General features: G+C 41.9%; 1 pseudogene; it reads right to left on the bottom strand.

The window, feature by feature from the left end:
- Positions 1 to 720: 720 nt before the first annotated feature.
- Positions 721 to 3,042, bottom strand: LOC103581216 (annotated as a pseudogene).
- Between the last annotated feature and the right edge of the window lie 7,103 nt (positions 3,043 to 10,145).

Below are 10,145 nucleotides of genomic sequence, written 5' to 3'. Positions count from 1 at the left end.
TTGTTGCCTGAAAGATCTGTCTAACACTGAGAGGTTGGTGTTGAGGTCACCCACTATTACTGTAGTTGGGTCTATCTCTTTCTTTAGGTCTAAGAGTGTTTGCTTTACATATCTAGGTGCTCCACTGTCGGGTGCATATGTGTTTATGATTATGTCCCTCTGACTGGATAGATCCCTTTATCATTATATAATGGCCATCTTTATCTCTTTTTGTGGTTTTTGGTTTGAAGTCTATTTTATCCAATATAAGAATAGGTATCCCTGCTCGTTTTTGGTCTCCATTTGTATGGTATATCTTTTTCCATCCCTTTACTTTTAGTCTGCATTTGTCTTTATAGGTGAAGTGGATCTCTTGAAGACAGCATATAGTTGGGTCTAGCTTTTTAATTCAATCCATCAGTCTGTGTCTTTTGAATGGGTAGTTTAAGGGTTGTTATTGACAAGTTTTGCTTTACTCGTGTCATTATATTTCTTTTTGTTTAGATGTTTTAAACATCATTTGTCCCTTTCTTCCCCTTATTATTTTTATCTTGAATGTTCATCAGATTTTTGAGGCGACATGATTTAGCTTCTTCCTCTTTCTCATTTGCATTTTGGTTTTAATGGCGGGTTTTGCTCTTCCTTGTGAATCTGTGATATTGATTATTGTTTTTCAGATTCTGGATGCAGGACTCCTTTGAGTATTTCTTCCAGGGCTGGTCGTGTGGTAGTGAACTCCCATAATTTTTGTTTGTCAGGGAAATACACAATTTCTCCCTCATTTCTGAAGGATAAGCATACTGGGTATAGGATTCTCTGCTGGCAATTTTTTTCTTTTAGTCTTTTGAATATATCATCCCATTTTCTTCTGTCCTGTAACGTTTCAGTTGAGAAGTGTGCTTTCTAAAGTCTTGCTTTTCTTTTCCAGTCATTCTATTTCCAATTTCTGTCCTGAGATCATCTTTTCTTTTTCATTTAGTTTTCCTTGAATGTAGTTTTCTTTATTTAGAACAGCATATTCATATTCTTGTAACAAAGCTTTAAAGATACTAGATTGTTTGTTGAACTCATCAATCATCATTCTTCACAGGTGATGTCATTTTTCTAAAGCTTCAATCAGCTTTGGAAGTGTCTGCTCATCACTGATATCCAAATGTTTACACAATGGCAAAGGTGGAACACTCTTTAAAACCACCTCGGTAACCAGTGGTTTATCTTCAGCTGGACCTCCTCTGGCCTGGTTTCTATATCACCTCCTGGGCATTAAACCACATATTGACTTGTCTCCCGGTCTTGCTACTTCAACTTCTTGGGTCACTTCTGCAAATCTCATGACTTGCAGGCTTTCTTCATAATCTTCAGCCTTTGGATTCACACACACAATCATACACACTTTTCCTTCCCGTCAAAGTAGTTCTTGAACAGATGGGTTAACTTTGAATCTCAATATAGAACCATCTTGTTAGTTCCATACATTTGCTTCTCTCTCAGGATGTCCATACGTGTTCTTAGTGTCATTAGTTACTTGTTAACATTACAGGCTTCACGTAATCTGTTCCCTTCTGCTCTGGCCTGGTTAGTTCTTTCACTTCCAGCAAGCTCTACCAAGGACAACTGGCTTATAGTTATTTGTTCTTTTTCCTGTAAGACAGTGTCTCCATCTGCATCCAAGGGAGCCTGAACTAATTATATGTTGAATACACTATGGGAACGGCTGGACTCACGATTCAAATGTGTGTAAGCAATACGTCTCTTTTTCTGGCCTCTCCAGAAAACTTCAAAAGCCTCCTCGGTAGATTTCACTTCTACTTCTGTATATCCTGCAACATACATTTTATGGTTCTTGTCTTCACAAAGCAATTTATTGTGGAGGTTTGGGTTTTATGGGATCACATAGCACCTCTTCCAGCAGATCATATATGTAATTATTATATATTTCAATATAAAAAATGAATACAGCATAGGCACTATCTTCATCAACCTCTTCTGCTTTGCAGAATTCTTGAACATTTATCTTATCTGCAAACTCTGGACCTACTTGTCACTTGCTAGAGGGGGTCTTTAGAGTGGGCATGGCTTCTCATTTCTGACATTCTAGTAAAGCATCAACCTCACACTGTATGTCTGTACTATCCTATCATTAGATTTAAAAACATATTGTTAGCTTGAAATGACCCAATGCTGTTAAAGATCATGTCCAAACAATGAGGAAGCAGCCCTCCTTCCCCTGGAAAACCAGTCATTGTGTGAGTTTTTCCACTTCCTGTCACTCCATATGTAAAAAGAAGACCAGTTTTGCTATAAATGAGGTCATCTTCCAAGGGACTAGTCATAACATCAAAGAGCTCCTTCTGGGTAGTGTGAGTGCCAAATACTTGTTTAAATGAATACTGAATCTCCTTATAGTCCCTATTTCAGTTGAGTCTATAACCCTCAGGAATATGAAGCTGAATGGTTGTATTATTGATCACTTCTATGCAACACTCTTGATCAGGAAAGCTCAGTGGGCGTACCCTACAATATACCCCAACTGGGTCTTTAAGATTCATTTGGGATCCTTTTTTCACTAGAGGCTTCCTGGGTGTCTTAGACCTCGCTAGCCTCATGGCAGCAGCAGCAACCTCTACGCTGCCCAAATGTGCACGTGTACGAATGCTGGGCTCAATCGTGCAGGCTGGCGAAGACAGCGAGACAGCAAGACCGGCTGCAGGAAGCCGGCCTCTGCCTCCAGCACAGCGCTCCCTAAAGCCCCAGGATTTGTTTTTTAGTGGATAGTTGTTAAGTCCTCGGCTTAGCCACTTTTCATAGAGAAAAAAGGTCCTTGTGTGTGTCTGTACTTGGCCAAGGTGGTAGCATGTGCAGTTTCAGTCCAAGAGATTGGCGACATCCACACATGCAGTTTGAGAAACAGTAAAGGTCTCAGTGCCTCTGAGGTACTTGATGCCTTGGGGTCAGATTCCTACAAAGTTTTTCTGTGGTGATAGCAAAAGTCAAGAAATGGTTTAGAAAATGAAATATTATTGAATTTTTATTTTTGAAGTTTTTGTTTTAAAATAAGGTGGGGGGGGGGGGGAAACGGGGTATCCAGCCACTAAGGGGCAAAACTCAGCATTCAATTTCAATAATATAGTGTCATGTAGAGTATTTCTAAAATAATTGGCTATCATGGGGAAGTTTTCCTTTTTTCAAGATGTTCCTTGATTCTGTAATAATGACAAAAAATAAAGTAGTAGAGGAAGAAATAGTTTTGTGATTAAAAAAAAAATTGCTTTTGAGAATGTAGATGAATGATACTTTTAAAGTAGCTGCAGACAAGTGGCCTTGACACATTACAAGCCCTGAAAAACTTCAGAAACCATTTAAAAAAATACAGAGAAAAGCAAGATACCCTGAAGAGATGTTTTTGATGAAGACAAGCCTTCACTTTCATGGGGAAATGAAGCACTTGATACAAAGGACATTAATAAAGGGCTGGAAAGATTGCCTATGTGAAATACATATGTGACATCAGACAAAAAATGAGATATTGGGACCCATTCATGTGACTTTCAATAAAGTATGCAAACCGCCTAGTATAAATGGCCTCCATCTGCAATTTTGTCATGGAAATCTTTGAGCATATCAGGCATGATGGTACAGCCACTACCTGTTGTTCGTGTCGTCCTCTACAAATCTAAGGAAACTTAGGCACAGAATTCTTTAGGACTTAGGAATCTCAGTCTACAGTCTTAGCACCATGGCCTTATCATTCCCCCAGGCTTTTACACCATCACTGTGATAGGTGACAGCCCCATCTTACAGGTAAGGAAACTTGAGGCTCAGAGAGATGACAAATGATTTGCTCAATATTACACAGCTAGGATTTGATTTTTAAAATCCAGGACTGTGAGATATGAGGCCTTTCCTTTTCTAATATACCACACTGCCCACAGTAGTAAAAGGAGTCCCAAAGGTAAATGGAGAAGATGCTTAGAAATAGGACTGATGAAAACATCTGCAGGTCAGCAACAGCATTACCTGGGAGCTTGTTAGAAGTGCAAATTGTTGGAACCCTCCCAAGACATCTGGAATCAGAATCTGTTTTTTAACCAGATCCCCCAAGAGATTCCCATACATATAAAAGATTGAGAATCTCTAATATAAGGCATTTGAGACAGCAAAGCAGGTTGTGGAAGGAGCCCTTCTGGAGAAACAAAGACCAAAAATGGTGGATAAGGCCAATCTGGTATGTTAGGAATGGTTGCAAAGATTGAGTTCATAGCTGCCTGTTTCTTGCAATGCTTTGCACAGGGCCTTGTGCTTTGATAACAAGTGAATAAAGTTTCTTCACCTAAAAGAATAGTAAAACCAGCCTAGGGAACAAGAAGACTGAAAGTTACTTGGCTTTTAAACCTCTGAGCCACAGAGGCAATAGAAAGGCAACATGGGCCAGGGGAAAAGAGCTCCTTTTAGGAGCGGGGGTTAAGACTCAGCTCTGTCACTGCTCCTCTGTAATGCTGAGCAAGTCCCTCTCCCTCTGTAGACCTCAAATTGACAGACTTTAAATCAGATAGTCTCAAAGGGCCTTTTCAGCTTTGACATTCTATTATTCTTGGGTTTGTGTACCACAACCTACGTTGTGATGAAAACATGGACAACTCAACTCCACTGGCCTTTGGCCATAGTTTAGCATCTTCAGTTTACATGGGAAGGGGTATTCTGGGAGGAAATTTCACAGTCATAACAAAGCAACATAAATGTAAACTGCAAGAAACTGGGAGGGGCATGACTAGTTAACCAGCTTGAAATTGGCCAGTATTTTAATTAAGGTATAACAAGGCATCCAGACTGCTTTGAGAAGCAGCTCCTTCAAACCACATACTTGTGGAATCAAGTCATTTATCTTGAATAGGGCTTACTCTGCATGATTTAATAAAATAAACTCTTCTGACTTGGGCTTTTGGGGGATAGTATATCCCCATCAGCCACTCACTTCTCCAGATAATTCCGATGCCCATTAGTTGAAGACTATTGGCTATAACTTAACCTCTTACATATGGAGAAACAGACTCAGAGAGGGGAAGGGACTTGCCTAAAGCCACACACAAGAGCCAAGGGCAGAAGACAGGTACCAGCACAAGGGTCTTTCAAGCCTGCTTCCTTTGGTTGATCAGCTTACTAAAATCAAGACGCCTGCTTCCAGCAGCAGGGAGCACACTGGGGAAGACTGATAGACTTTTCATCTGAGTGCTTTGTTTCCATCACATGTTCACACATTGGTTCATTTGAGCTTACACAGCCATATCATCTAGTCAAAGTAGGAATGATTATTCCCTTTTTATTGAGACTCAGAGAGGTGACTTAACTTGCCCAAGGTCACACAGGTAGGAAATAGACTGGGCCCTAGGTTGACTGATCTCTCTTATGTGGCCCTGCTTCTCTAGGGGAGAAGTAGCCCTTCAAACCCTCAGTTTTTCCCCTGGGAAATGTTATGAGCTCTAAATTCTTAATTACTTCAATCCAGATGCTTCAAAACATTGATTTTTTTCCTCCTATTGGAGCATATAACAGCTCTATGTCTTGAAACTTGGCAGAGTACTCTTACGTCCCTTATATCATTTTGTCTTCATAACAGATCCATAAGGTAGGCAGGACAAGATATTTTGTCCCCATTTGACAGATATACAAGTTGAAGCCCAGAGGCATTGTGTTTTGCTGCTGTAACAAATTATTATAAACTTAGCCACATGAAACAGCCACTCTGTATTACTATCTCAACAGTTTCTGTAGGTCAGAAATTTGGGATAGCATGGCTGGATTCTTTGCTTAGGGTCTCACTAAGCTAAAACCAAGGTATTAGCCGGACTTGTGTTTGTCATCTGGGACTTGGGGTTTTCTTCCAAGCTCACTGGTTGTTGACAGAATTCAGTTCCTCACTGTTGTGGGATGGAGGTCTCCGTTTTTTAGACATATGGCCTCCTCCATCTTCAAGCCAACAACACATCAAATCCTTTGCTTCCTCTTCTACATTTCTCTGACTTCTTCTTCTGTCTCTGCTGTTAAGGTTCACCCAAATAATCCAGGATACTCTCCCTATCCTAAGGTGAATAGTAATTGTAATCACAACTTCCACATCCTTTTTGCCATGTAATCACTGTCTGGTAGAAGACTTGGAATCTTCTTGAGAGCCATAATGGCTGCTTACGACAGGTATAAAGTAGCTGCCTACAGAAGCCCTGCCTCTCAGTATGAAGAAACATGGTTGTCCACACCTTAATCTTGGGGAAGAATAAAAGGACCATTCACATGCCACCTACATGAGCAGTTAGAAACCCCAGGGTTGTTCAACCTCTCCCATCTCTCAAGTACACATAGACAACTGGGTAACACAACCAAAGGAAGTGATAACAGGAGTGCAAGGGGGCTCTTTTGCAGCTGATGGTATTCCCAGATGGCACCTTGATGCTGGTGACCAGTTCTGTAACTAGTCATTCTATCCAGGTCCTGGGAGAGGGACAGAAGCAGTTTCCCCAAAGGCGCAAGATGAAAAGTGTACTTCCCATTGCTGTATCACGTGGCCATAGGAGCTAACACTTCTATGGTGTCTACTATGTGTTTTTAAGTGCTTTTCATGGGTTTACTGAATTTGTTCTAATGACATTCCTATTTGGTAAGTACTAATATTAGCCCCATTTCACAGGTGAGAAAACTGAGACATCATTTTTCCAAGTTCCCACAGCCAGGAAATGGTGAATTCAGGATTCAAATCCAGATTAGTACCTTACCTGATTCCCTGGGAAAATTCTAATCCACCAACTTGGGAAGATTCTCTTGGAGGAGAGATTGAGGCCAAGTTGCTTTTAAAGTCCCTCATACCTTTGACCTTCTAAGCTTGCCCTCATGGTCCTGGCATTCTAACAGCACAGGTCAGCACAATTGAGCTTCATGAAGGATTCTGTTAGAGACTTGTTGTGTTTTATGGGGCCAATGGAGTGCAAAGTGAAGGTGCCAGACCTTTTCTTAGAGGCTGGAAGAAAAGGAGACTGTCAGTCCAAGTGCATGGGGTCAAGATGGGGCGACTCCAGGAATACCCTCTCCAGAGCAGTATTGCCACATGGGGGCCTCCTGTGAAATACGGGATCTTCCTATTTTGGTGTTCATTCACGTTCTATCACTTTCTCTGAACCTCCATAAAGCCTGAATACCCAGGCCCTTAGAACGCCCAAAAAAGGCATCTGGAAGCAAGACTGCAAAAGATGGCTTTCCTGGTCCTGGAGAGCAAAGCTACATAGTGCCTTCTCTATGCCTGCCTTTTCCCAGTCCCTGGCAAGCCTGTGGCAAGCAACTTTTCACTAGTATTGTCATCCTTGGATTTGTTCCTCTGGCTTCTGCTTCCTCAGCTACTCCTATCTAGATCCCATGATGCTGGTAGGCACCATCCTGCTGTAGTTCCCCGAGCCATCAGGATGTGAAGCAGGTAGGGTACGGACAACCTCAGTCCCGACTGCCCCTCACCTCTTCCCCACCTCTACTACTCCTGTGGGATTCATAGTTCTGTCTGCCTTCTAAACTTGAGATCTAGAGAGACTTAGTAGAGTCAGTTCCTGTGTTGTTCCTTCTGTCTTCCTCTCTAGCCAATGCCAATCAGACCCTGACCTCTAACCCCTCTGGAAAGAATTCGAACACCATTATTATGTACATTTGTGCCTCAGTCCATAGGTCATAACTTCCACCCTCATTCTCGTGTTCCTCTGGATTTCCATGGTTAAGAGCAAGGGACCTAGAGACAGATGGTGTAAATTTATTTCAACTCTGCCACTTGAGAGCTATATCACTGTGGGTAAGTTACTTCACACAAATAACCGTGTTGGCTCTTCATAAGTGCTCAATTAATATTAACCAGAAGTATAGTAGTAGTAGCAGTGGTAGTGGTAATAACAGTTGCTATCCAGGAATGGAATCTCTACATCCACTCAGGGCTGGTGGATTGAGCTCTTACACACAAAATGATCTTCCCAAATGTTATCCACCACCTGATTCTTGAATTCCTCAATGAAGTGTGACCTGCCTGACTGAAAAATGTTGTGTTCCTTGGCCCTATGCCTAGCCACCCTGACGCCTACCACTCTAAGCTATCCCTATACCTGGGTCAGTTCCCCCTATCCTTGTTTTTTCATGCAGGAGTTTCATGTCAATAACCTAGGCCCAGCTCCTCTACCCTGTGCATTTGCCGATAGTAAGGCCTGAAGGATTCCTGTGCCTTGAAGTCTGACAAGGGCTCCGTCCTCTTATGATAGCTCAGCTCCTGATGGTATGGCTTGAGTGCCTTCACCCTCCTGAGCACCACTCCTGCTATTCTGGGAAGCAGCTGTCTCTCCCACACTCCCTTACCCTCCTTTCCTCCTACATTTTGCACTCCTGCTGTCATTACAATTGTGCTGTGGTGTTCCTTCAAATGCACTCAGCAAGGGGCTGATAGGTCCTAGAGAGGAATGAGGAGAGAAGCAGTATTCTGCTACTGGCTGATTTCACACTTAATTAGAAGTTAACTCTGCACTTGTTGCTGTCCAGGGTATATTTATATCCAGCAATAAATCATATTTTTCCTGAAGTGAAGAAGACATCACTTAGGAAATAGTTCTAAAGATCCTTTAAATGGATTTAGAGAGTTCTGGGAAAGAAGCATAGGCATACAAGTCAGTAGGGCACTGTGACAAAGGGGGAAAGTGGACTCAGCCCTGACTACAAATGGATAGGGTGTGAGAATCAGAGCCTCTGCATGATTTGTGCTTTTAGAATTCAGGGTTCTGGGGGGTTGAAACAGGCCCCACAATGGAGTTGGGGGTCCTCTGGGACCAAAAGAAGGATCCTTTTATTGTTGAGCATCTATCGTGTGCCAAGCACGAAGTGGGAGGCCTGAATTCTTGAGCTTCCCAATGGATCTGGCATATGAGTTCGGGTGGTAATTGAGAAAAAAGTACTACCACCTGCAATACACATTACATACATTTTACATACATTGTCTCATTGAGCTCAACCGCCTCATTTTAGTCCCATTTTACAAATAAAGAGACTGAGACCAGAAACACTATTACTTACCCAAAGTCACATAGTGAGTAAATGGTAAAGTGAAGACAGGAACGGAAACCCGTGGGACTCCTGAGCCTATACAAAAATGGCATGTTTTCATTATTGAAAACTTCTCTAATATGCAAAGACCCCAAAACCCAGTGTTAACTGCTGTTTGAGAAAGAAACATTTCATTATGTGTTTTGTGCTGTTGAATGTGGAGCAAGGGGGGGTAAATAAGTGTGTGGCCAGTGCCTGAAGCAAGTTAAGGATGAGGAAGGTACAGGACCAGCTGTAGCCTATATAGAGGCTTTGTGTGGTGTGGAAAAGGCACTCTTGCTCAAGACACTTTATGGCCATATTCCAGAAAATTGTGACAAATATACACATTTCTGATAAAAATGTGCAAGGCACCTCTAGATGTGGCCATCACGACTGTACTTATTGGTACTGAAAAGGTGCCCGTAAGTGCAAAGAAGGTAAAATCATGGGACTAACTGAGGCATTAATGAGTCTGCCTCAAATCCATCTAAGGCCTAGAAGGTCATTCTACGATCAAAGCATGTGTGAGTCAGGGAGAAGGAGTTATGGAGGCTTAGTGGGAAGGAGGGTGTAGTGAATTGAATTATGTCCCCCTGAAACTCACTGAAGCTTTAATTGTGTCCGGCAAGTTTTATGTATCAGAAACTTGGCCCCCACTGTGACTGTTAAGAGGGTGGAAAGTCCTATTATGGTAAATTGAAAGGTGGGGCCTTGAAGAGGTGATTGGATTGTAGGACCCTGCCATAGTGAACAGATTAAAAATGGTGGTCAGAGGCGTGGTTCTGAGGGCTTTAAAAGAAGAGAGTCTGTCTCTCTCTCTCTTGCTCTCTCTGCTTCCACCATCTTGTAGTGTGAGACCCCTGGGTCACTGTCACCACCACCAGATGGTCTTTGGACTTCTCAGACAAACTGTAAACAATAAATTTTGTTTTTCTTTATAAATCACCCAGTTCCAGGTATTTTGTTATAAGTAATAGAAACAGACTAATACAGAAGGGCTTTGAATTTCTAATTCAAATTAGAAATGTATTAACTTACATTTTCAAATCCCTGAAAGCTGATTGGTAGTTGAGAGA

The sequence above is a fragment of the Galeopterus variegatus genome, unplaced genomic scaffold (genome assembly GCF_000696425.1).
Source record: "Galeopterus variegatus unplaced genomic scaffold, G_variegatus-3.0.2 Scaffold12576, whole genome shotgun sequence".
Lineage (NCBI taxonomy): Eukaryota > Metazoa > Chordata > Mammalia > Dermoptera > Cynocephalidae > Galeopterus > Galeopterus variegatus.
The sequence above is the reverse complement of the archived record's forward strand: the minus strand, read 5'-3'. Positions and strand labels throughout refer to the sequence as shown.